At 53.8% G+C, this 27,825-nt stretch overlaps 1 long non-coding RNA gene across 1 annotated transcript; it reads right to left on the bottom strand.

Moving 5' to 3' along the window:
* LOC142361940 (uncharacterized) lies at nucleotides 1–27,055 on the bottom strand. Its single transcript, XR_012764536.1, has 3 exons — nucleotides 26,938–27,055; nucleotides 26,677–26,809; nucleotides 1–3,383 (listed from the first exon to the last, which is right to left on the bottom strand). It is a non-coding gene; the product is annotated as an uncharacterized LOC142361940 (long non-coding RNA).
* Between the last annotated feature and the right edge of the window lie 770 nt (nucleotides 27,056–27,825).

The following is a 27,825-nucleotide window of genomic DNA, read 5'->3' on the forward strand; positions in this document are numbered from 1 at the left end:
TTATGTTTTGGCCCCTACACCAACAGCACCCATATCTGCCCCATTACTTCATCTTCTCTGAGATTCTTTTGCTCATTCATGTTAATAAAAAAATATCACTCCAATTAATAAACCGTGCAAGAGTCACTGAAATCGTGTCTCATCAACCCTAGGCTATTTTTATTCCTCTTTCTGTATTATTGCCTCCTTTACTTGGCTGAGGAGATCGTTGCGATTTACATTCATGTTTTTATTAATTGCAGAGAGCCCGTTCACCCGTTCTGCAGAAAGCACTGGTCGTTTGGCCCCTCTGCCCACGCAGGGCTCCCGGACCCTCGTCCTTTGGGAGGCCACGTGCCTGTTGGCCATGCACAGCTGAAGGACCCCAACGGATGTTAATTACATTAAAAATAAACTTGTCGCCCAGGACAGCGACAGCAATTTATTGACTGCTGATGGACCTTCCGAATAAGACCTTCTCCAGAAGAAGGAGATGTTTCCCAGAAGATACTTCACTATTTTGACCCATGAGCAGTCGATTCGGGGTGAATTGCCATGTTTTGCTCTCCAGGCAAGGCCACCATGGAGCACATCAGTGGTGGGAGAGACCCAGGACATGGCGATTGCAAGTGGATTTCCCATTAGGACAGCCAACAAAACCGAGCCATGTTTTGGCAAACTGCACATTCAAAATGTCTCAAAGAGAGTTTTGGACTAGCTAAAAAGTCCTATTTCTGCATGTTCTAAAGAAAAATTTGTCTGGATTTGTTTTTTTTCAAGGCAGGGCAATTATTTCACTCCAACACTTAGCTCAATTATTTTTAAAATGTGCTTAAGAGAAGAAAGGAGAGAAGATGAAACCTGCACCCTAATTTTCCATAGGATTGGGCCTGTGCCAGAATACATCTGAGCTAAACCACCCGTGAGATTTGCTTCCCAGTCCCAGGCTGGGAGTTTTCTGAGGGACACATGGGCAAAGACACCCAGCCTGCGAAGACCACTGGGATTTGGGGCTGGCTGCAGGATCAGCCCATTGGGTCATCTGGAGGCTTCTGTTTTGGGGGTTTAACTGCTGGTTTTGGGGTTCAGCTGCAAGATCCATCATTTTGGATGCTCCAGTGAGTGTCTCTCATTGGAGCCCAGTGCCTGGCACGGCTGGGGTCTCCAACTCCCTTCCAAGCACTTCCCTGGAGCCCCAACACTGGTGCCTAATAGGGTCACCGCTCATACTGGCGATCCGTCTGAAGGTCCAGACATGGCAGGCAGGGACGTACTTGTGGGATTTCTAAGAAAATGCCAGGGATGCAAAAATGCATCCTTTTTCTGCCCTCTGGGTTCTTCGGGACCCAAGCCTGAAGTGTGTGTTGCTGCACCCAGGACTGGGCATCTCTGACTCTTCCTGGCTGCCACCTTGCTCTGTTATGACCCCACCTCATTTCTCCAGGTATTGATGGTTTGCACAACCCTGTAAAGATATAAATCCCTGCATCTCCTGCTAGGTATCAATGCTATTACTTGCAGGAGTTAAAAATGCCTGTAGAGCTCTCTAAGTCTCTTTAATGACGAGCAATAAAGGAAAGCCTCAGCAGGGTTGGGTGCTGTTCTGCACCGATGAACCAGTATCTTGCTCCAGCAAGAAATGATCCCATTATGGTCTCCCCTAACAAACCGTCTCCCAGGAGCCAGCCATGGTGCCTCAGCACCCAATGGCAAAATGCAGAATCTGTTGATCAGCTGGCAAAATGCTTTATGTTCCTAAAACGATGAGAGGCAACTGGACCTCACGCAATGCAAGAGGGAGGAGGTGAAGTCCCTGCACCCACCCGGGCTGCTCCAACCCATTGCAGCCTTCCAGGGCTGGGAGCAGGGCGATGGGCACTCACAGGCATAGCAATCCAGGCACTTTCTGAGCCTGGCTGTTTTCTCAGTCCCAGCAGCATCCCATGGCGATGAGCTGCATGGCCCAATGGTGCAATAAGGGCAAAAATACTCCCTTTGGCATGGTTGGGTTGCAAGCTGCCGTCTTTGGTGCTCCTTGGTGAGGATGTTAAAGGATGCTCTTGCCTTCAGGAAGGACAGCCGGGCTGGATCGGTTGTGCCAGCTGGCAATGGCACCTGCATGGACTTTATTTCTGACTCCAGGCATTAAATCCCAGACTCCCATCCCAGGCTGGGAAAGTGGAAACAGAAACGGGTCTCTGCAGGCAGCAGCTTTGGGGCTGGCTCACAAAGCTCGTGTAAATCCCAGCTGGGACTTCAAATCTGCGCTTAAGTCACCCACATCCACCCAGCCCCTTCAGCCACCTGCCCCACCAAAATCCAGGCTCGGGACCTCAAACAACTGGGGGCATCCCAACCCTCCCCTTCCTTTCCCCAAGGTTATTTGCAGAGCTGAGGAACCAGCACCAGCTTTTTGTCTGGAAGAGAGCTCCAGAAGAGGAGAAGACACATGGAAAATCATCACTTGCAAAAGAGGGTTTGTTTGAGTCGACCTCTAGTAGGAGCCCATTTAATTCAACCTTATTTGCATGGATGAGCCACTGCAGGTGGAGGGGTTTTCTGCATCCCTTGGATGCTCTGCTGTAGGGCGTTCGGAGCTGCTGCCTGCCAGGATTGCTAGGAGTGTGCTCGACATTTGCGAAGTTGTTTCAAAAATATTTTGAATTTTCCCAGGAAACAACTTTCCAAAGAGGAACTGGTCGCTGGGACGGATCTGCATCTTTTATTCCAGATCTGATTAAAACAGATAACCCGTCTTGTCACGGAGAGGAAAATATGTCTCAAAAGGAAAAGTCAAAACGAGGAGGGTCAGCCATGTTCCCACAAAAACACCTCGGTATTGATGAAATCATAATTTGCTGCCAGGAAAATTGCTTTATAACAAAACACCAGCCCATGGGAGATGGGATGTAGGAGGAATCATCCATCACAGCCATGCCAAGGAGAGGTTGCTGCCGCGAGCCGACCATCCAGTACCAGGACCTCAACACTCCGAAGGCGTGCTGGCAGATCACCCCAATTCCCTAAAGTTTACCTTGGCTCCAGAAGACCCTTCCAAGCAATTCCTGTGTTTCTGGGCTGACATTTAAAATATTGGGAGGTTCTGGCTGGCTACAGAGTTCTTCTCTAATTACGTTCCAGTGCATTGCTTGTCATGAACTCGTTAATAGCGTGAGCCAGCGTGGGCAGATTGCAAGAGTTATATTTTGTCCGTGAACACTTGTGCTTTGGACCTCTTCCTCGTCGGAGACTTCTCCCGGAGGACTTTGAATAAGAGGGACTTTTTCCAGTTTTCGGGACTTGCAATGACTTCATCGTGTTTTCTTAGTGCAGATCAGAAGTTTCATGACAAGAAAGTATTAGTCCAGAGATTGGGTTTGCAGGGAATGCGAAAGAGCAGTGATCTGGGAAAAACAAGGTACAAGAACACATGAGAAGATCAGGTCAACACACAAGCATAAAAAAAACCCCCAACCCACAAACAAACAGAAAATGTGAAGAATTCCCACTGCTATTCACAGGAAGTTTGTTATGCCTTTTATTTTTCTTTTTAAGACAGTCAGCCTGCTCCATGCCCAAGAGCAACCAGGCTTTGGACGTGCTCCCTTTAAAAGAACCAGCGACAAGGTTTTGGGAGCTGCCAGACAAACTCTCCTGGGTCTGCTGGGCTCCCCCCACCCACGGGCACAAGGCAGGAGGGGAGCTGCAACACTGTGGGTATCTGCAACGGGCTGAGGTGGATCCAGGTGGTGATTTGGGCTGGAAAGCCAGGATTTGCAGAGTTTGCTCACAATGTGCAGAAATGATCGCCCGTCTCAGACCAGCGCACGGGGCTTTCACCCCATCTAGCAGCTAAGCAGGGTTTAACGATGCTGTTGCTTCTGCTCGGGCTGGAGACTACACCAATGGCCTCAGAAAGCTATCAGAAGTCAGCGGGTGCTGCGCAATGCTAAGCTCAGCCCAGACAGAGTTGCTTTGCTATCCCTCTTAATTTTGATGCTCCTGAGCGATAGCAGAGTAGGAGCAAGGGCTGCTTTTCCCTCCCTAGTCATCTCTGTGCCATCTATCTCCCAACAGTTCGTTTTAATTATGCAATTATAGTGTGTACAAAGCTTTCTGTGAGCTTTAGTGGGTAATTAAAACAGATGGTGAGCTTAATGGGACCGACTCCTTTTTCTTCTTCTAATTAATGTGTTAACAGTTTATGGGCCAGCCTGTGGAAGCCTGTTACTTAGCAGCTCTATGGGTCTACAAGCCATCCCCGTGTATATGGCTCTGCCACATGCATAGACACACATGCATGGAGATGCTGTCCCGCACATGGTGGTGGCCTCGAGCAGGTCTCCACACATGTGTCACCTCCATGGCATCGTGTACCTCACTGGGAAGACACAAGCGCCCTCAAGGTGATGCTGGGTGGATGCAGGTCTTCCAGGCATGCACCAACCTCTTGCAGGACCAGGATGCCCAAGCATGTCTGAAGAAGACATTCATCTCAAACCTCTGCTGGAAGCGATGGGGGAGGAGGAGGAGGCAGGCGTGGGTCAGACACACAGATGAGTCCCAGGGTACAATCCCCTCCACCTCCAACCTCTGGACAGAAATGGGGATTCAAAGTGCTCTTGGGTTCAGGATGTGGGGACCAGCAGTGGTCGGGGAACAGCAAAAGGGCTTAGCAAGCCAGTAAAGAGGGGCTGCCTCCGAAGTGATATCAGACACTTTCAACACACGGTGTGGGTCTTCCGAGGCCAAACAAAGCTGCAGATCTCATGTTTCCTGGAGGAGCTACCCACCAGCAAGCATCAGGCGTCGGGATGGACATGGAGCAGGGTGGGAACAGATGAGACACTGAAGCTGGGGTTACACCTGGAAGAGGAGCTCGGGACTGGCAGGGCAGGGTGGCACAGCACGGGGAAGGTGAGAAGAGCAAAGCAAGGATGGACATTTCTGCAGGATCCCCCTGTTTGCCTGTTTGCCCAAGGTGTCTTGAGGGCACAAGACAAGGCAACAGGAGGCTGTGACATCTTGGTGGCCCCGGCGGGCAGGGGCTGTGCCCGGTCTCTGCCGACACAGGATCAGGCAGGCATCACACCATGTCAGCGGGAGCCCTGTTCGCAGCACCCAAAAGCAGATGGGTCCCCAAACATCGCGTATTTAACTTGCTGAGCTCCCCATCACAGGATGCTGGGGTTCGAGAGGGTATCGAAGAAGTTTATGGGGTAGAAGTCCACTGGTTGCTAAAATCACAGAAGCCCCATCAGGAAACCCTCGAGCTGGCCACGTAAGATGAAGCATCCATCGCTCAAAGACTCTTACAAGCCTTTGGCAGTGCGACAGGACAGGCCGGGAGGATTAACCTCAGCAGGGCAACGCACTGTTTGTGCAGTCAAAAGTTCAAAGCCTAAGAGGAGCGAGCACTCGGAGAGCTGCTTCCGCGCCTGTGGGTTGCCGGCAGGCGTGGCACAGAAGTGGCTGCCTGATGAACCGATAATTTTTTTTGTAAACTGGCCCTGGTTACGGTAACAAGCAAGGCACAGGGCATCACTGGAGGGGAATGTCATCCAGCCCACCACCGGACTGGGGATAAATCACAGCTGAGGCACTGGCTGCCGGGCTTCGTTTTTTGAAAGAACAGCGGTTTCGTGGGAATGATCCCCGAGCGAGAAGAGTCACTTGATGCCATTTAACAAGAAAACCTCCCTACAGAGGTTTGCTTTGCCCAAGCCCTGACGCTCTGGCAGGCGATGGGGGGCTGAGCCACCCTCCCTGCTGCGGGGAAGGGGCCGGCTCTCACCCACCGGGCAGCACATGGAGCTCCCACTGCCAAAAGGGCGGTCGGAGGACGAGCGCGGCGGGGCCGAGCAAGCTGGCGAGCTGAAATAACAATTCCCCGGTCAAGAGGAAAAACAACGTGTGCTATTTCTGAGAGCACCGGGTTTTCATCTGGTTTTGATGTCACGCTTTTTATCACAGACTGGACGACGAAGCGGCTTTGCAGCCTCGTGGAGGGACGCAGCGGTGCAAGGTGCTGTGCAAAATTAATGACGAGCCTTGTTCGAGGACTCATCCCCCACGCACGGAGGGCAGACGAGGCCGGAGGGGATGGGGACACGCGCCGATGCCACGGGCTGGCGTGGGCTTCCCCGCATGTCTGCAACCCAGATGCTGGGCTACAGCTCGGCGTTGCTCAGCTTTTCCAGCCCTGGCTTTAAAGTGACATTGAAAAATGTTAATGGCAGGGAGAGGGACACCTCGGTGAGGAAAAGCACGGCTTGGTACCCACATCCCAGCACCAGGAGCAGCTCTGCATTGGCACTGGAGGTGTTTGGAGGTTGGGGGAATGGACTTGGAGAAAAACATCCAACCCTTTCCGGGCCAGAGCGTGGGGATGGACTCACCCATGCCAAGCACGCTGTCCCCAGCAAGGGTCACATAGTTAGGCCAGTGTTCATCACCTTGCGCTGAGCCCTGTCCCCCGGCTGAGCTGCCCCTGCTCCCCCTTGCCCCTCTCCGGCTGTAGCTCGCTGGAGGACCACACGCTTCCCAGCCCTGCCATTGCACAAGGAGCTCGTTGCTACAACAGAAATTCCAAAAACCATGGAAACTGCTTGTTTCAGCCAAACCCAAACTTAACTGTATACACAGCATAAAATTTAGTTGCTTTAAACTTGCATATTTTGGCTCAACTCTCCCGGCCACATCCTGAGCCCGAATGGATTGAATTACCGAGCACAAAATCAATTCCATCTGAGCAGGCTGCGGCCGTTGTCTCCCTGAACAAAGGCTGAGGTGTTTGCTTTGCTTTTTTTTTTTCAATCTTCTAGAAGAAAAAGAGCTAATTTTGCCCATGTGGAGGAAGAGAAGCCGGGGCGCTGAGGAGAACCATGTTAGCCATGTTTCCCTGCCATCAGCCGCCTTCCCTGCAGCTCCACGCCGCGGACCGAAGGCAAGCAGAGCTGGAGCAGAGCACACCACACCATCGTCTCTGCATCAGCCCCAGGGGCCCCGATGCTACTGCCTCCAGCATCCTCCTGACAGATGTCATCTGCTGTGGCAGTGCCACCTCCCTTTGTCTCCTTTGGGGTAGGGACCCCGCGCCAGGCGCTGCACAAAGAGAGCGGGATGGAGGACTCCAAGTCTTCATGAGGGTGGATATCAGGGGAGAGGGCTGTCTGTGGGCTCTCTTTTATCCTTAAATTGGGCAGGAGAAATGCCCCCATTGGCCCCAGCACTGCTCGAACCTGGGTGGTGGGGCAGGAAGGTGTTTCCTAGGCAGGCAGCACGCCCAGGCTCCAGGAGACCACCAAGGCATGGGTGGGCTGGGGGGGTCCACTGGTGTAAACACGGCACTGTGCACCCCAGGTCCACTGAATCCCAGATAAACTCCAACCAAGGGGTGTGTTCAGCAGCCAGACCACCACCACCATGCCCCACTCTCACTGGCATTGAGTGAACGCTGAGGAAGAAGCCAGAGAGAAACCCCCGTGGCCCCTCGCCGCGGAGGACGTCTCTGCGTGCACGCGTGGGAAGTGGCTCAGCCGGCTCTGCCTGTCCCTGCCAGCAGCACCTCGCCGGTCCCGGCAGCCGCTCCACCCCGCAGCCGGCACTCCCCGGCCCGCGGCGCTGGATGGGGTTTAGTCCTCTGGCTGGCACACGCCTGTAGACCTGCTCCATGGTCTCCTCCATGGAGGACATCTTCTCCACGGGGTCTCGTCCTAAAGGTCCACGAGAGCCCTTGGTCCATGCTGAAATAAGCCCACCAGGAGGGTTGACCTCAAAGCCATCCTTAATGAGAGGGTCCCCCAAAAGCTAGTTTAGATATAGAATTGTAGAATCGTATACACCAGTTTTCGGCTCACAGTCCGGCTACATGGCAACCAGCCCTGCAGCAGTGCTGTACCAAAGGAATTTCTGGAAAGTTTTCCTTGATGAACCGTAATTTGCTCAGAGCGACCAAAATGCTTCGTAATTTGCCCAATTAATTCTCCACTGGTGGCTCATGCACCCTTAGAGAGTCTGCTCGAGGTGAAGGCTGCAGCCAGGAGGGAAAGCTGGAGGACATGCCCCACTCTATCCTGTATGACAGTTCCTTGGGGATATTTTGGCTTATTTATTGAGTTTACTATTGCAGTCTTCTTTGGAGAAAAATAAAAAAGCAGGACAGGGTTGCCACTGACACCCTCAGAATGGGGTTTGTGCACTGTCTCTGTGCAAAACCCAGCTAAGGGCTGGGGCTGCTGTGCCCATGGGTTGCTGTCACCCTACAGCTGCCACCGCTACAGAGGGCTGCCATGGTCTCCTGTGCCAGTCGTTTCTCAGGGAGCTGGAGATAATGCGATGGCAGTCAAGGACGTGGCGATGGTCTTCTGGCACCATTTCTCCAATGAAAGCCCTACTCTAGGGCTGCCTCATCTGTGAGCAGGTGACATCAGCAAGTAGATAAAGATCATCGGCAAGTGTCACATCAGGTTATCTCTCCTCCTTCATCCGTAGGCCCCCCAGATGGCAGAGGATTGCAGTGCTTTTGCAAGATAGCTAGGATTCATGGAATCACTTAGAATACAATAGAATAGAACAGAACAGAATAGAACAGAATGGAATAGAATAATTTAGAATAGAAGAATAAAATCTAATAGAATAGAATGCCTTGGGTTGGAAGGAACCTTTAGAGGTCATCTTGCCCAATCCCCTGCAGTGAGCAGGGACATCTTCAGCTAGATCAGGTTGCTCAGACCCCCGTCCAAGTATCATTTAGGTTGGAAAAGACCCTTAAGATCTTCAAGCCCAAGATTCATCATGTCCTATTTTGTACACCAGCAGGGCAAGCATCTCCTCAGAGTTAGTTTCCCCCCATAACACTGGGTGCCCTGGAGCAGACCCAGCCCTTCTGTTTGTGATGCCCCTTTTCAGGGGGGCTGAACCATCCAAACTCTCTTGCACATTGCCTTGTAACGTGGTCCTTGGTACTGGGGCAGAGCCACTCATGGTGGATTCTTCCTTGCACCTTCCCAGACTTCCCATTTAATAAAGATCTAATAATAATTTAACAATGATTCGCATACACTCCATGGAGCTATGGAGCAATAATTCCCCAGTTCCTTCACTGAAAACCACATCTGGCCAGGAAAGCTTGGCTCGGCTTTGATCTCAGCTCCCTGTGACTCCCGTGCACCAACGCTCGCTGCATCACCTGCACCGAGGCCGGGCCACGCTTCCCCGTCGCGCTGCGAGTACCTGTGGGCAGCTCTCAGTGAGCCACTGTCTCTTCCCAAGTCATTGCACAGGAACGACACCGCCGTTTCCACAAAACGACGGTGCCGCAGCGATTTCCCGCAGCCGGGCTGCTCTGGCTGTGCCACAGTGAGCTGGTATGGCTGAAGAGGATGTCTACAAGGGGAAAAAAATAATCACATGGGGTTCCCTCATCTTCCTCCTGAACTGTTTAATCTGCTGCTTGAGTGCTTTCTGCCTGGTGCTGGCACAGGGTGAGCAGGCAGCTCGGGCCGAGCTCCGGTTGGCAGCGGGATGGGTGCATCCTCCATGGGGGTGGATGGAGGAAGAGGAACTGTCTCAGCAGAGGAGGTTTCCAAAGAGATCAACCCAATCAAATCATCACCCCAATCTGAGCCAAATCTGACAGCTGGCTCGGGCTAAACTAGAAAGGTTCATCCTCACCTTCCCCAAGAGCATCCCACCCACTGGGAAATGGGCATTCACCTATGGGGGGAGGTGGCCTGGGGTCTTCGCTGTCCCCACGGCCCTGGGACAGAGTTGTTGTCCTCGGCGCACGGCTTTTCTCCGGTCACAGCAGCCGACGCAGCGTGAGGTCGGGATGCACCACGGGTGTCCGGGAGCTGGGAAGCTACAGAGGAATCTTCTGCCAGACCCACAAGGATGGAGCGAGGGGGAAGCGCGGCTGCCAACACGTTATTTGCAGACATGAAGCATGCAGGATCCGGCCTGACCCCTCATTACACACCTCCGAGGAGCGATGTGCATATTAAAAGAATCCCTTCAAAGAGACTGGTGAGGAGAGGGCACTGAAGTATTGATGAGCCAAGCTGGCACAGGGATTGATCTCGATGCTTTTGTGAATTTTGTTAATAACTTTAGAGAGGGCACACAGCACCCCAGCAGCTCCACACACAGACACGTCCCCCCCCCGCCGTCAGCCCCACGCCGAGCAGCGAGAGCTCCCCGGCCGAGGGCGAGCCGGGGGTCCCCTCATCTGACCCAAGGCCAGCACATCTCTTGCACCACCAGTGTGGGTCTGCCTGGAGACTTGTCTTACACCCTTAGGGCCTTGCAAACAGAGGCACAAACAAGAAACAAGAGCAGAATTTGATGCTGCAGATAAATACCAATTAAAACAGAAAGATAAAAAAAAGGGTATGAAGCAGAGCCTCAAACGAGATTTCAGCTCTGCCTCCTCTGGGATTTTTCAAACAACAACACGGGAATCCCCCACATCCCCATCTTTACATCTCCTCTCCTCCCAGCCCAGGTCAGCCTTTGTGCCCACAGATCATCTCAACATGCAGGACGGGCTTTCGCCATTCCTGACCCGGAGAAGCTCTGCTCCGCTCTGCTCCGTTGTCCTCCAGATACGGATCGGAGGATTTTTAGGACTCTGCTGTGAGACTTGCTGTGTCTTGTTTCCAGACTGAGTTGTCTCTGTTTTCCTCCCTGAGCTTCAGAGGTAGATCAGATGGCTATCAACAAGGGCTTAAAGTGACCCCCAGCCCTTGCTGCAGACAAGCCAGGGGCTGGTGGGGCAAGCGGCACCCAGCCCTACACCTCCCAGGCAGGAGCTTGAAATATCTGAGATGCTCCTGGTGAAGGGGTGGGCTGGATAGAGGGGTCTGCTTTCGCCTGCCTCCTCCTCCTCGCCCCCAGGGCTGCGCAGCCTCGCTGATGGTCCATGGCAAAACCCCTCTGCCCTGTGGGGAAGCCGCTTTTGCCATCCCCTTCGCATTCCTGCCTGACCTACCTGCTAAAGAGCTGAAGCCTTGGCCAGGCGATGTGGCATGTCAGAAGAGCCACAGGTCTCCAGGCAAGGTCTGAGGGCTCAGAAGGACGTCAGAGCCCCCCTAGACCACCTGCAGGACCTGATCCAGCACAGCAGAGATGCCTCTCTCCCTGTTGGCTGCAGCAAGTGCCAGCTCTTCGCACCGACAAACATTACTGAAGTCACTGAACACTTCATCGTGTGTAAAGAATTTATCCTCGCAAAACACCCAACCCATGCTGATGTGCCTGTTTTACGGGCAGAGAGAGAACAGCTGAATGAATCCCCCAGGAGTCCGCAGTGGGATCTCCCCACCCTGTGCTCCTGCCCTTACCATGGACTCCTCTATGCTTCTCAGAGCAGAGAGTGCCCAGGCCCGTGGGACCTCCCCATCCCATGTGCCTGGGAGTACAAGGAGGCAAAAAGAACAGGAGGAAAGAAAAAAAAAATCATTTATTTTGGGGATCACTTCAAAGATTGGATTTTCCTTTTCTCCCCCTCTTTTTTTCCAAGGCGCTTCTCCATTCCACTTGGTTCCTCTGGAGCAAAGCTCTGCCAGCAAAGCCATGCCCGGTCCATGTGCGGAGGCACCTGCACCTCCGCCGCAGGGGACACAGCATCCCCCCCAGCCCAAGAGCCCCCCAGCTCCTCCCAGGGCTGCAGCCCCCCCTCGTTAGCAGAGCAGTCGGTCTCCGTTCAGCTCTTTACTCAGCCTCTCAGCCCTGCACTCGTAAATCGTGGAAATGCACATGGTGAGCAACCAGAGTGGTGTCATCCGGGGCTGCTCTGACTCACCGCTGATGGAGCTGAAACAGGAGGGACAGCCTGAAAACACCAGGAACCGGTGATTTATAGCTGTGCCACTATAAAGCTACATCATGTGTGGCACCAAGAAATGCAAAAATCATGCGAGTGAGCCACAGCACGAACATTTCATACGTGCCATGTGAGTGAGTTTGAGAAGCAAGTTCTTCAGAGGGATCGGGATGGGTCTAACTTGGCTCCAAAGGACAGGAAGCGTGAGCTCAGCTTCTTCTGAAACCAATGAGAAAACTCGCATGGCCTTCAATGTGACTATATTTGGGGCAAACATGAGAAACTTTCAAAATCAACCAGTTAGACCACCAAAGTCTGACTACCTTGTTCCTCCAAGCAAACTCAGCCATGACAGATGTCGTGGTGTATCCTCTGTACAGAACCAGTGCTGGAGACAGCAAGAGACAAAACAAAACTGATAGAGATTAATTCCCTTCATAAGGGCTGGAGCCCTCAGGACAGGACAGACATGGACCTGTTGGAGCAGGACCAGAGGAGGCCCCAGCAATGATCCAAGGGCTGGAACCCCTCTGCTGGGAGGAAAGGCTGGGAGAGCTGGGGCTGTTCAGCCTGGAGAAGAGCAGGCTCCAGGGAGACCTTAGAGCAGCCTTTCAGTACTTCAAGAGGACTTCTAAGAAAGATGGGGACAGGCCTTTTAGCAGGGTCTGTACTGATAGGACAAGGGGTGATGGTTTTAAGCTAAAAGAGGGGAGATTCAGACTGGATATAAGGAAGAAATTGTTTACAGTGAGGGTGGTGAAACCCTGGCACAGGCTGCCCAGAGAAGTAGTAGGTGCCCCATCCCTGGAAACATTCCAGGTCAGGTTGGACGGGGCTCTGAGCAACCTGATCGAGTTGAAGACATCCCTGCTCATTGCGGGGGAGTTGGACTAGATGTCCTGTAAAGGTCCCTTCCAACCCAAACGATTCTGTGATTCTGTGACTTACAGCCCAGCTCTCCGGCTGCTGCTGCCCACCAGCCCCAAGGTGACACTGCAGACGGAGGAAGAAAATTTACAGGGCCAAAGCTCTTTCCTCCCACAACTCCGCTCTCCGGGAGGTGACCCTGCGCTGCACTGGGGTGGCGGCCAGTCACCAGCCAGAGAGCTGGAGAGCATCCTGAAAGAGCATCCCCATGCATGGTGCACATCACTCTCAAACTGGGAATAGAGAGGTACCGTGGCTGGGGCCGCGTGGGAAGGGCGGCTCCTTCTTCTCTTCCTCCCCATTTATCCATCATTTCCAAGACTGGGGCTGGTAGCAGCCCATTCCAATTAATTATCCTCAGACTTTGAAAATTGCCCAAAAGGCCTGGAAATGCCAAACCTGTGGGTGAGGAGTCTGCAATGGCTGGCCTGGCTGCAGCAGGCTGAACATCTCCCCGTGATGTTGTTCCTCCTGCTCAGAACTTCGTTCTTAAGCAAAATGCTGTCCTAATCGCATCCAGCTTTGGAGGAAGATGGTGATGGATCACACATAAATCAAATCATGGCCACAGTCTATCAGCTGAAAACAGGATGTTACTTTTCTGGACACCTTCGCTGCTCTCCTCTCCCTGTTCCAGGACTCTCCTCCTGGGCCATATTTGAACCCCCTGTCCCCAGGGCCAGGAATTATGCAGCAATGCACAAGCCAGGATCAGGAACTTGGAGCAGGATTTGCAATTCAGAGCAACCCTGAGGCTGAATGAGACATCTCAGACTGGAAAATGGGAGCGGGCAAAACCTGAGATGTGGCCAGTCAGCCCTAAAAATAAAAACAACCTTGGGCACTCAACCCATTGGATGCAAAGCGTTGAGCACCCCATCAGAGCCCCAGCCAACCACAGGGCCCTGGCCATTCCCACCGGACACCCCATTCATCCCCATGGTGGATGCAGGTGCCCCATGGGATGCTCCAGAGCTGGAGGGGATGCACAAGGGTCAGGTACCTTCTGTGAGATCAAGCTGCAGCCCCGCTGAGCAATCCGATGGGATGCTGGAGCGTTTGGGTGGATCTGGGGAGTCAGAGACGGCGGCACTTCCAAGCTGGAAAACCTTCTTAATCAAACCAGGTTCCAGAAGATCCATCTGATGGTGGCGCTTGGGGTTTACTGATGAAGACACGGTCTGCAAGTACCCAGATGGCAAAGGATTCCTGTCAGTGCTTCCTCCTCAGCCTTGAAGAAAATAATTGCATGGCAAGAGCTAGGAGAGAGCAGATGACACAGGACAAATTCACTTCAGAGATAAAGTACAAGGGGTGAGCTCTAATGAGGTGAGAAGGAGTTTAGAAGTATTGACTACCACAAGCATGAGGGAAATGACAAATAGACCCACCAGAGAGAGATCTAAGGCAGATTTTAATCCAAATACTGGCAGCAGTTGCCACAGCTTATGCTCCCCAGAGCCATACAAGCAGTGAAGAGCTGGTCCTGTGCAGAAGCCACAGACAAGAAAAAAGAGACAACAAGGGAGGCTCCAAAACCCAGAATTTGTGAGGCTTTTGGATGGGGATTTTGGTAAGGCAGACCAAGAAAAAAAAATCGTAGTAGAGAAGTCTACTCCCGTCGACACTAGCGCAGTGCACAGCAGAGGCCAGCGAGGGGACACCAGAGGTGTGGAGAAGTGATCTGGGGTTTCTCACGAGGCAAGAACTAAGAGGCAGCTGATTTAAAACTGACCAAAGGACAGACTTCTCACTAAATTGTGGAATTTGCTGGGCAAGATACCATGGAGAGCAAAAGAAATTAAGGGAAAAGACAAGTTCACAAATGGTAGCTCTACCAGCAGGCTTTAAGCACGAGGTTCCCGGTGCGGCTCCTCCAGCCCAGGAGATGCTGACACCACAGACATCGTCGATGACCAGGCTGCAAACACGGGGGTCTCAGAGCTGTTTGCTGCATCCCTTATTGGCAGAGAGAGGATGCTCACCTGCAGGGGCTTTCTATCAGACCCAGACCTTGAATAACAAGCCTGCTCTGTTGGTGATGGTGCTCCAAGCAAGACAAAAATTGGGGAATGAAGATGGGATGTGCTGATTTGCAGCTGTCCCAAGAAGAAAGGCAGAACAGCGTTGTCTCCACTCCAGCAGCAAAGCCCCTAGCAGCTGCCGCGACAGACCCTTGCTTTGACCAGTCTAAGATGGCCTTGGGTAGCATCACTTGAAGAAAAATGCCCAAACAACCTTGTTACAGCAGCAGACTAGACCTTTCTTGCCAGCAAGCTCTTCTCTCAACTGTCCTCCCGGGCAGAGGAAAATGCTCCTGGTACCTGCTCAGAGGGGCTGGGAAACATTTTGGGTGGCCTGGTCTCCTGCCAGCCTTCCTGAGGAACAAAATTACCAGTCCAGACCCACTGAAGATGCTCGTTCCTGCACAAATACAGAAAAAAATGGCGGAGAAGTTTCAGCAGGAGGCACATTGATGCCAAATGCTTAGAAAAAAACCCTAGAAATCAGGGCGTTAGCGATGTTTTGGCTGACACCGCCAACCGGGCAGAAGCTTTCCGGTGACGGACTGACGGCAGCGGAGCCAAGTCTCGACGCAGGAGGAGGGCTGAAAGCCGCCCGGCTGCCCGCCCTGCCAACCTGCTGCCAAGGTTTTCAGGCCAGGAGGGATTTTCTCTCCGTTGGAGCCAAGCGATCATGATCGTGCATTGATAAATGGGGTTTGATCCAATGCCCACACACGAAGACGACGTGCTGGCAAAAGCTGGATTCAATGACTCCGCGGCACTCCTTCCAACAGAGCGCACCAGCAGGTGTCGAATCTGGGGGGGAATTAAGGTCCAACACTGACAATCACTGCTCTGGGACATTTGTGAGGTCTGTTAATCATAGAATGGTCAGGGTTGGAAGGGACCTGAAGGATCATCTGGTTCCAACCGCCCTGTCATGAGCAGGGACATCTTCCAGCAGACCAGGCTGCTCAGAGTTCCATCCAACCTGGCCTTGAACACTTGAACACTGTTAATGCTACACACTATGAGCAGGGCTCTTTTCGGAGAAGACAATGAAACAAAGCCTCACCGGATGGGAGACAGAGGGTGACAAGCTCAGTTGGTTCAACAATTTCTTTCCAAAACAAGGAAATCTCCAACTGTGATCCTGCTTCGGCAGGGGGTTGGACTGGGTGACCCACAGAGGTCCCTTCCAACCCCTGCCATGCTGTGATTCTGTGACTGGAACGGAATGGAATAGACTATTTCAGCTGGAAGGGATCTACAATGATCATCCAGTCCAACTGCCTGACCACTTCAGGGCTGACCAAAAGTTAAAGCAAATTACTGAGAACATTGTCCAAATGCCTCTTAAACACCAACCAGCTTGGGGCATCGACCACCTCTCCAGGAAGGCTGTTCTGCCTACACACACCCACCACTACAGCAGAAGCGTAGTCATTCCAGCCCAGAAAAAAATCCATTCCTGGTGTACTTCAGACCCGTGTCATGTGCTTTGGAGTTTTTGTTGGTTTTTTCCTCATTTTGTTTGGGTTTTTTTTTAAAAAAAACAACCAAGTTTGGAAAGTAGAAGGAAATAAAAACAAGAAATTGCTGACAAGTGTTCCACTGCAACTGAGTGAGAACACAGAGCTCAGCTCCACGGATTCCCAGAAATATGGCCCAGATGTGGCTCTCCATGGTGGCGCGGCCAAGCCACAACCCCCGAAATGTCCATCCCTGCGACTGGGAAACTTCCCCAGCGCCCCTTCCAGCCACGCACAGCGACAGACGATGCCCCGAACGCCACCGGCCAAAGACTGGGGCAAACTCATCGTTGGCAGCAGAGCTTGGAGCGGCTCTCCACGACCCTAACGCTCAAGGTCTGGAAGCAAAATCATTTGACCCATGAAAGCCCAGATTTCTCACCTGTGCACACACTCGAGCTTGGAAACACAACCTTCTACGGCTCATGGAAATCCCGACTGCCTGCAGCTGGTGGGAAAGTGGGAACACATCGGTTCTGCAGCAATCCTCGGCTGCAGTCGTCACCAGCGTGTGAGCACCAGCTCAGCCCTGCTGTCACCAGCCCCACTGCAGGAGTAGCTCTCTGGACTGGTGGTCCCCAGGCTGTCCCCAACCAGGACACAGCTAGGGAAGGGACAACACTGCACGCATCACTCCAGTCCGGGATGAGAGCATGCACTGACAGGAGCCGTGCACACAGCGAAGGCATGTGATTGCAGGCACGCTGGCACGTGTACGGGGAAAATCCAGCACAGGTGAAGGCAACGGGAGGGTCAGTAACTTCTCCGTGAGTCTGCCCTGACCTTCCCCACGGCAGAAAGTTTTGCCCTTCAGGTACCTCCTGTTTACCCTTTTAGACAAGACCTTGCTCTCTATCCACCGCATCTGCAAAGGTGGCAATGAGGACCAATGACAACGGGGTGTGCACAGATCACAGAATCACAGAATCCCAGCATGGCAGGGGTTGGCAGGGACCCCTGTGGGTCACCCAGCCCAACCCCCTGCCCAAGCAGGGTCACCCAGAGCAGGCTGCACAGCACCGCGTCCAGGCGGGGCTGGAATATCTCCAGAGAAGGAGACTCCACAGCCTCCCTGGGCAGCCTGGGCCAGGGCTCCGTCACCCTCAGAGGGAAGAAGTTCTTCCTCATCTTCAGCTGGAACTTCCTCTGCTTCAGTTTGTGCCCGTTGCCCCTTGTCCTGTCGCTGGGCACCACTGGAAAGAGTCTGGCCCCGTCCTCCTGACCCCCACCCTGCAGATATTTGTAGGCATTTCTAAGGTCCCCTCTCAGCCTTCTCTTCTCCAGGCTGAACAAGCCCAGCTCCCTCAGCCTTTCCTCGTAGGAGAGATGCTCCAGTCCCCTCACCATCCTCGTAGCCCTCCGCTGGACTCTCTCCAGTAGCTCCTCATCTTTCTTGACCTGGGGAGCCCAGAACTGGACACAGCACTGCAGATGGGGCCTCACCAGGGCAGAGTAGAGGGGGAGGAGAACCTCCCTCGCCCTGCTGGCCACACTCTTCTTAATGCACCCCAGGATCCCATTGGCCTTCTTGGCAGCCAGGGCATGCTGCTGGCTCATGGTCACCCTGTCATCCCCCAGCACTCCCAGTCCCTCTCCACAGAGCTGCTCTCCATCAGGTCCACCCCAGCCTCTACTGGTGCCTGGGGTTGTTCCTCGCCAGGCTGCAGGCCCTTGCACTTGCCCCCACAGTTGGGACACATTGACATTGTTGTATTATTTATGGTCAAGTACTCAGCATACACTAAACAGAAGTGTTCAGTAGCACACGGAGGCCCACCCAGCTCACACCCTTTGTGCCTGACACCCTTTAGGATGGTTGCAATGGCACGGTGGGTCTGCAGGGATCCCACAGCTCCTGCAAAGCCAGCATTGACAGCAGCGAGGAGCTCTGAAGCAGTAAGAGTCTCCCACGTGGGAGCAGAACACCTAAGACTCAAAAAACTCCCACCCCAAACCCACTCAATTGGTTTCGGTTGGGCTGCAATCTATCAACCCAGCTACTGAGTACAACGGCGAGATGCAGCAAGCAATTAGCCCAGCTCTCTGGAGCCCAGGCACTGACACAGGGAGCAAAGGCTCAGAGGCAGAGGGGTGAACAGGGCCGTTCAATTACCCTGGGAGAAAAGCCAAGCAGAGAACACTGCCTGTGGAAGTGAGAAATATATTTTGGTTATGACTCCCAGCACGAAGCCTGCTAGATGTGAGTTGTCTTTTCAGCTCTGTCACAGGTGCCTTGCAAAGTCCCGGGCATGTCACTTGGTTTTCATAGAATCATAGAATAGTTTGGGTTGGAAAGGATCTTTAGAGGCCATCTGGTCCAACCCCACTGCCATAAGCAGGGACATCTTCAACTGGATCAGGGTGCTCAGAGCCCCGTCCAGCCTGGGCTTCAATGTTTCCAGGGATGGGGCATTGACCGCCTCTCTGGGCAACCTGTGCCAGGGTTTCACCACCCTCATTGTAAAGAATTTGTTCCTTATACCCAGTCTAAATCGCCCTCTTTTAATTTAAAACCATTACCCCCTGTCCTGTCACTACAGCAGACGTCTCCTTCTCTGAGGTGAGGCAGTCATCTCAGTTTTCCCTCTGCACCGACTCACCCCACGTTTGCAGCAGGTTCCCCCCCAGCAGAGCAGCTGAGCTGGAGGCAGCAGCAGAGCCGACGTGACCCTCTCTGTCCTCTGGCTGAGGAAAAGACAACGATGGGGACGCCGAGAAGCCCAGCTGAGGCTCAGCTGCCCTTAGAGCTCACAGCAAACCCTGTCAGGCTGCAGTCAGCACAGGGAGAGCCAGCGGTCCGTATGGAGACAGGGAAATTAATGCACCCTCCCCGAATCACAGCCCTGCGTTTTCTTCTCCAGTATCGACCATGAAGAACATAAACCTGGGGTCAGGGAAAAAAAAAAGTCCCTCCCTCCCTTCCAGGGCAAACTCAGCCTGTGAAAACCAGACGGCTAACCAGTAAAGCTAGGCTGGTTCTCCAGACACCATCAGGTTGGTGCAAATCACATGTTTCTGACAGATGGTCCTCTCGCCACAAGTATTTGCCCAGCCTTGCCCTGCCCGTGTGTTTTCTGCAGACAGATTTCTCTGCGCATCCGCCAGACCCACGCCAGCCCACAGCGTATCTGAAGCGTGGCGGCTCCAGCCACGGAGCCCCGAGACGCTGCTCTCATCCTTTGCAGAGCGTAACGAGACATTCCGCTCTCCTCGCCGTGCGCCGTGAACCACTCTGGGAGAAAAACTTACTGAAACCAGCAGATGTACTTGCATTATTTAAACTGGGAGCAAAAACATTATCTGCCAGCTGGGCTTGCATTGCAGCCCCCCTGCCTCTCCAGCCAGCTGGCAATGTCCCCCAGCATCACAGCTCTGCTCTGGCTGCCCAGACACCACACATCTGTATCTCTGATATCTTAAAAGGCCACTGAAATGGGCCAGTGGACACCTCTCCCATCCATGCAGGAAGAGCTGTGCTTACATTTCAATTCAAGCCCCGGTGAGCAGAGCCCCAGCAGCACAGACGAAAGGGCACTCAGGTGCTGTGATGCCCCATCACGAGTCCCTGGCCACCGGAGGCTGCACAGGGTAGAGGACGGTGTGTTGTCCCACCCCAGGTTCATGCAGTGGGGCTGGGAGGCAAAGTGCAAGGGTTGGGACACTGCCTGGGCCACCAAACACAGAATCACAGCATGGCAGGGGTTGGCAGGGACCTCTGTGGGTCACCCAGCCCAACCCCTGCCCAAGCAGGGTCACCCAGAGCAGGCTGCACAGCACCGCGTCCAGGCGGGGCTGGAATATCTCCAGAGAAGGAGACTCCACAGCCTCCCTGGGCAGCCTGGGCCAGGGCTCCGTCACCCTCAGAGGGAAGAAGTTCTTCCTCATCTTCAGCTGGAGCTTCCTCTGCTTCAGTTTGTGCCCGTTGCCCCTTGTCCTGTCGCTGGGCACCACTGGAAAGAGTCTGGTCCCGTCCTCCTGACACCCACCCTGCAGATATTTGTAGGCATTTCTAAGGTCTCCTCTCAGCCTTCTCTTCTCCAGGCTGAACAAGCCCAGCTCCCTCAGCCTTTCCTCGTAGGCAAAACACCCCTGCTGCTGTTTGTCCATCCGCCGTGGCAAAGCATTCCATGCAAGGCACCAGGCTTTGGGCACGCCAGGTCTCCGGAATAGCTGATGGCTGCTCCCAGACGGCTGATGGGTGCTCCTGGACACACACCAGGAGGCTAGGCCTGGGCCATCTGACCTGCAGGCTCAGATGAGGTCAGTCCAGGGAATCCCAGTTTATCCATTTCCAATTTGGGCACCTGCTCCTCTCCGCCTGCCCTGACAGGTAAGGGGATGCCTGTTTTATTTCCAAAGTTTAAATGAGCTCTTTCTTCTGGAAGACCTGCAGCTCTTGGCCAAGTATACTGAAGTCCCAAACGAAGAGCGAGGTCTGTGAGGAAAACGGTCTCTCTCGCAGCCAAATCCCTTCCCTGCAATGCTGCATGGAGTTCCCAGGGCCTCTTTCTATGCTCTTCGCTCAAGCCAAACCTCCTGCTGCCGTTCTTCCCCAGCTGGGAAGAGTTCTTCGAAGCGGGACACTTACTCCCTGTACAGCAGAGATTTACTCCCCGTAGACCACAAGAGAGATTATCTCCAGTTGCTGTTATTCCCTTATCAATAATTCACCGTGCAGGCACACTCCGGATCGCGCCTGTGCTGCCTGCGCAGTTTCTGAGCTCGCTGCCGACTGAAAGAGCCGCCGTGAGTAATCACGTCTCCTCTGATATTGCTTACGCTCTCGGCGAAGCAGAACGAGTAACTCACACTGCAAATGAGTCATGTCCCCTGGAAGCTTCTCATTTTAGCATCCCATCGAGGAGAGCAGCTTTGCAGGAGCACCTGCTAAGAATTGCAAGCCCTCGGTATTTAAATAAATAAATAAATAAATAAAGGGGAGATAATTAAACTCCATATTTCAATCTTACAGGAGTTCATATAAAGGGACTCTTTCTCCTTCCAGAAAATGCAATACAATTAAATGATTAAAACAGAAAAGCAGACATAAAACCCAAGGAGGAGAGGCCAGAGAAGCCGCTGTGAATACAGATCGCGCTCTGAAGTCTTGATCCAGACTCAGTCGCTCCCTCGTTAGAAGTACGAGCTTGTTGCTGTTCCCGTTTATCTCAGGCAGAACAACAACTGTGATGCACAAAGCTCGGCATTAAAAACAGCATAATTTCTTAGCAAGAGCCCTTTTGAGTAATTTGTCCTGCACACACACACAATACACATGCACAAATGCCTCATTTCCCACTGAAGAGATGATCATCGGCGTACGTGATACGATCTCAGCACACGAGCCAGCCATCTCTGATTAAAACCTAACTATTAGGGTGATTTATGGCTCTGAAGATGCACAAGTGTCCTTCGTGGCTAAATTAGGCACCGGGTGAGAGAAGAAAGATGATCTGCCCCTTCCCAGTTGTCACTGGGGAGCTCCACAACCACAGCTTGGATGAACCATCTCGGATGTCTGAGACATCTGTGCAGTCATTGACTAAACCTTTAATCTTGCAGGCTGGCTTTTCTTCAAAACACCCTACCAGAGAACCGAGCCAAACAGCAGCTGAGGGCTCCTCGACCCAGCCAAGTGGATCAGTCTCCTGTGGATTTATCGACACGTCTTTCCTGGGGAGATGTGCCTCCCATTTCTCTATCTACCTGTGTGTTTCAGCACGTTGCTTCAGAAATCCTTCCATGGGAGAGAGGGAGCATCCCTCTGTGTGAGAGCAGGATGCTCTCCAGGATGGTTTGAGCGAGGCAGAGGGTAAAAGATATGTCTATGGCAGTCTGGAGAAGACTTCTTCTGGGCAAACTCCCCATTGCATGGCCAGTGCCACCAGTATCACAGAATCACAGAATGGTTGGGGTTGGCAGGGACCTCTGTGGGTCACCCAGCCCAACCCCCTGCCGAAGCAGGGTCACCCAGAGCAGGCTGCACAGCACCGCGTCCAGGCGGGGCTGGAATATCTCCAGAGAAGGAGACTCCACAGCCTCCCTGGGCAGCCTGGGCCAGGGCTCCGTCACCCTCAGAGGGAAGAAGTTCTTCCTCGTGTTCAGACGGAACTTCCTCTGCTTCAGTTTGTGCCCGTTGCCCCTTGTCCTGTCGCTGGGCACCACTGATAAGAGTCTGGCCCCATCCTGCTTACAGTCACCCTTGAGATACCTATAGGCATTTCTAAGATTCCCTTTCAGCCTTCTCTTCTCCAGGCTGAACAAGCCCAGCTCCCTCAGCCTCTCCTCGCAGGAGAGATGCTCCAGTCCCCTCCTCATCCTCGTAGCCCTCCGCTGGACTCTCTCCAGTAGCTCCTCATCTTTCTTGAACTGGGGAGCCCAGAACTGGACACTGCACTGCAGATGGGGCCTCACCAGGGCAGAGTAGAGAGGGAGGAGAACCTGCCTCGCCGTGCTGGCCACACTCCTCTTGATGCACCCCAGGATCCCATTGGCCTTCTTGGCAGCCAGGGCACACTGCTGGCTCATGGTCACCCTGTTGTCCCCCAGCACTCCCAGTCCCTCTCCACAGAGCTGCTCTCCAGCAGGTCTGCCCCAGCCTGTACTGGTGCCTGGGGTTGTTCCTGCCCAGGTGCAGGACCCTGCCCTTGCCCTTGTTGAACTCCATCAGGTTCCTCTCTGCCCAACTCTCCAGCCTGTCCAGGTCTCACTGAAGGGCAGCACAGCCTGCCAGTGTATCCGCCAGTCCTCCCAGTTTGGTGTCATCTGCCCCCGAGCATCTCCGATAACAGTCTGCAACCCTGTCTGAGCCTGGGAAGATCGCTCTGCAGCAAGGTGGCCGGGTGTCAGCATCAGCCCTGGGGATGGCATGGCCATCAGCAGAGACAAGCTGCTCTCAGAGACGTCAGACCTCTGGAGCCAGGCTTTTTTCCTCTGGAGAAGAACAACCGGGGTCAGAGCTCCCGTGGGTGCTCTTAGGCAAGAGCAAAGCAAAGCCTCCGCGCCCCAGGCCTGTGGGGTCAGACTAGATGACCTCTAGGGGTGCCTTCCGACCCAAAACTTTCTATGATTCTATGATTCTATGATAACCCATCCTCACGCAACGCTGCGGCTCACGCCTGGGCCAGCACGCGCGCAGCCCTGGGCACCAGGACTATTGGTCTATGCCTGGACCTCTTCCTATTACTTCTAGCTGGGTGAAATTAAATGGAAAATTAATTCAATTAGGAATTGAACTAACACTGAGGGATCCTTCGGAGTCACTCTCTGGAGCCGTTAACAGCTCTGGTAGGAGTAGCAGCCCCCGCTTCCTCCCTCTCCGGCCGTCGGCTCGGGATGCCTGCGGCCGCAGCAGGCTGAGCTCCAGCCGGGATCTGCTGCTGCTGCAGCCGCGACCACCCCAGCCTCCGAAACGGGACCTGCTGCCCAGATGTTTTCTGGAGCCACCAAACCTCAGTGCTTCACAGCAAGAAGAGCTGCCTTCCCCTGGGGAGCGAGCAGCCACCCTCACACGGAGCAGCCGCACAGGGCTGGGTGTTGGAAGAGCTGCCACGTCGGAGCCTGCCCGCTCCGACACGGAGCGGGGCTCGGGGTTGGGCGAGCGGGCTCTTCCCGAGCAGTGGTGCCCCAGGCTTTGCAGAAGACCAAAGCACGGAGGAGACCTTGGTCTGTGCACGGGCCAGCCCCACGGTGAGGGTGCCATGGAAGGCAGGACGGGAGGTGATCTTATGGCTGGACTTGGTGATCCTACAGGTCTTTTCCAGCCTAAATGATCCTACGAGATGCCAAGGGCTTTCACCAAGCTCCGGTGACAGCCAGGTGGGGAAAGTTTCTGCTTCCTCACGGTGCTCTCTGACAGCTCCTCGCATCCCCAGCGTGCTTGCTATGCTCACCACAGCCTACAGCACGGGAAGTTAAAGTGCCCACCAGACAGCTCTGCTTCAGCCTCCATTTATCCAGCGACTCGGACACGGTAAGACAGGCTAATACAGAAGGAGATGCCGTGGTACCTAATGCACTGCAGCAGAAGACAGTAGCTTAAACTAATGGGCAGTGCTAAAGGCAGCGTGACCAACGTGATCAGAGCTGTGTAGCTTCAGGGGAATAGAGGAGTGGGGTAGAAAACAATAAAAAAACACACTTAACGAAAAATAATCAAAGTGTGGCCAGCAGGTCGAGAGAGGTGATTCTGCCCCTCTACTCTGCTCTGGTGAGACCTCACCTGGAGTCCTGCATTCAGCTCTGGAGCCCTCAGCACAAGAAGGACATGGAACTGTTGGAGCGGGTCCAAAGGAGGGCTACAAAAATGATCCGAGGGCTGGAGCACCTCTCCTATGAGGACAGGCTGAGAGACTTGGGCTTGTTCAGCCTGGAGAAGAGAAGGCTGCAGGGAGACCTGATTGCAACCTTTCAGTACTTAAAGGGAGCCGATAGGAAAGATGGGGACAATCTTTTTAGTAGAGACAGCAGTGACAGTACGAGGGGTAATGGTTTTAAACTAAAACAGGGTAGGTTTAGGCTGGATAGAAGGAAGAAATTCTTTACAATGAGGGTGGTGAAACACTGGAACGGGTTGTCCAGAGAGGTGGTGGAGGCCCCATCCCTGGTAACATTCAAGACCAGGTTGGATGGGGCTCTGAGCAACCTGATCTAGTTAGTGGTGTCCCTGATTGCTGCGGGGGGGTTGGACTAGATGACCTCTAGGGGTCCCTTCCGACCCAAAACTTTCTATGATTCTATGATTCTATGATATAGCTTTTAGCCCCAGAACTTGAAGGAAAGGCAGTGTCCTTCTCGGGAAGGCTGAGCCCCGGGGTGCTCCCTGCTTGCAGCCCCACAGGTGTCGAGGTTCCCTCTGCGCTTGGAGCATGAGGAAGAACATGAGGAAGAACTTCTTCCCTCTGAGGGTGACGGAGCCCTGGCCCAGGCTGCCCAGCGAGGCTGTGGAGTCTCCTTCTCTGGAGATATTCCAGGCCCGCCTGGACGCGGTGCTGTGCAGCCTGCTCTGGGTGACCCTGCTTGGGCAGGGGGTTGGGCTGGGTGACCCACAGAGGGCCCTGCCAACCCCCACCATTCTGTGATTCTGTGAGCCCTGTCCCCATGCATAAGCCACCACTTGCGGTGCGTGCAAGTCCTCAGCTACTCCCACCACCCCTGCAGCGCTGCTCACCTGCAGAGCAGTTGCCCTTCAAGGGATCAGCAAGAGGATGCTTGATCTCACAATCCAGGCTCAGCCCTAGAAGTGGCAGAAGGGGTAATTAAAGCTGAGCTGTTAAAAAGCCTCCCTGCAGACTCCATCCCTCTGAAGGGGACTGTGAAACAGCACGGGGTCCTGTTCCCTCGGGACTCCAGAGTCCTTCTTGCAGAGAAGTTAAACAGGGTCGTTTCTGCCATCCCCAGTGCCACTGGAAAACCCAGCACCTGTATTGGGCATCGGTAGCGCAGCACCTCTTTGACCCTTGGGTGGCAGGAGGAGATGCGAGAAGGTCAGAGGTGGAAGCAGAAAGGCAAATACTGTTTGCCAACCTTTGGGCTGGAGAGACGACAAACCAGCACCCAGCATCAAGTGCTAGAGCCCCCACAATGTGCTAGCTCCATCCTTTGCCAACAGCCTGCCGTAAAACCCGCCAGGGCTCCACGCGGCGAGCAGCCCTGGCAAAGCCCCCGCTCTGCCTTTCTCTCAGCCACCCACCTACACAGTGGATAAATCCCAGAGTGCCTACAAGAGCCTTCCTCCAGCTCTGAGCGTGGCAGAGCCCCCGTCTCCCCTGCAGCCCCCCGCTCCTCGGCTGCGGTGCGGGCACCCGGGCAAGCTGAGCTACCCCTACACGCCGCAGGCACAGCCAGGTGGGCGTCTGAGCATCTGGAGGCGAGGCACAGCTCCCGAGATACCCACCCGCCTTTGGGACCGCGTTTCTGAGCTGTGACGGAAGGGAAAATGGGTACCACGAGGGAAGAGCAACAAGCCACTGAGCGCTGCATCCTTCCCCGACAGAGATGTTTGCTGCCGGCTCCAGCCCCGCTGCGCACCCTTGGCCATGAAGCTGGGCTTGCCCGCGGAGCCAGCCCAGCGCCGAAAGCTCTGCCGCCTTCGGTGCTGTTTGGATCCCGCCTGGCCAGGCTGTAAATCCCCCCAGGCCAAGGGCAAAACAGTGCAAGCACAGGAGCCACACCACTGTTCGAACTCTGTAACACAAGACCTTCATCCCGGGAGCCCAGACCACCCGGGAAAGGTAACGGAGAGGGGCAGCTCTTAGCCCGGGTGGGACATCAGCCCCTGCGAGTGATGCTCGGCATCGGTGCGGGATGCGGTGGGTGCTGGCGGGGTGCCGTGGGTCAGAGCCCGAGGATGGGGTGGGGAGGAGTGCCACCCTCCACCCCGCTCGGGGACCCGCGCGCTGCGACTCACCGCGGCCGAGGCATCGGGGCGCAGGGGAGCCGGCAGCGCTGCCAGGCGGGGGGCAAAGAGCCTCAAGCATCTCCAGGATGCGCTGGTGCCTCCTCTTGACCCTTTAAAAAAATCATAGAGCCTCCTCTTGACCCTTTAAAAAAATCATAATAAAAAAATAATTGTAAAATCACTCCATTAAATCGACCTAAAACCATACGAAAAAACCTGAATCGATACCATTTAAAAACAGCAACCACCTCTCCTAAGCACAGTTCTCACCCCAGCAACGGAGAAGTGCCAGAAATCAACCCAAAATTGCAGTCGATTCTCTGTGGAAGGAATTCAACTGCTTTGCAGATAAGCAGCAATGTAAATCTCTAAGCTGGAGAGGTAGATCATTAAGTGGAAATGTTTAGAGAAATTAAATCCTTTTTCCTGCTTCTTATGCTAATGGGGAAAACCAAGCTGATTTGCAGGAGGACAACATTTAGCAATATCTAATTCATCCAAGGGCCCATCTGTTCTCGTTCTCCTGCTGAGTTTGTCAAAAATCAGCTTTCCTTCAACCAACACCCGCATCACTTTTAATGGTAAGAGGCCAGTTCTGGAGAGATTTGTAAATAAACCACTTCTGCAAATCCAGCCAGAAAAAAAACCAGACGGGGGAAGGGCCTGATTAATAGAAATACATATCGGGATTGAAGGGATTGAGGAGGGACGGCAAAGCGAATCGGGGGGGGGGGGCAGGGAATGACTCATCAGCGCAGCTGGCAAAATAACCCGGAGCGGGGGCCGCTGGAGGGTTGAGGATACCAGAACGGGGAAATCTCCAAACCAGGATCCTGCATCCGTGCCTCCGCTGCGGTTGCTGCTCCTGGAGGAAGCAGGATTTGGAAACAGCTCCGTGCAGGAGCCACCCTGCGTGCGGGGACCGGCAAGCTCCTCCCGCAGCCCACGGGGCTCTAGAAAAATCTCCTAAAAAATGTCTTTCTGCTCCTTAGGGGAAGCAATGGCGAACTGGTTTGTTATACCTATTCACAGTTACTGAAGCAAACAGGTTATTAGTATATTTAATTCAAGCAGAACGCACCAGGGAGCAGACCTTGCCTCCAAACTTGGAAATTCGGGATTTAAGTGATAATGCTTCCCATATGCTTCTTTAGGGGC

Source organism: Opisthocomus hoazin, chromosome 7 (assembly GCF_030867145.1).
Source record: "Opisthocomus hoazin isolate bOpiHoa1 chromosome 7, bOpiHoa1.hap1, whole genome shotgun sequence".
In the NCBI taxonomy this organism is placed as follows: domain Eukaryota; kingdom Metazoa; phylum Chordata; class Aves; order Opisthocomiformes; family Opisthocomidae; genus Opisthocomus; species Opisthocomus hoazin.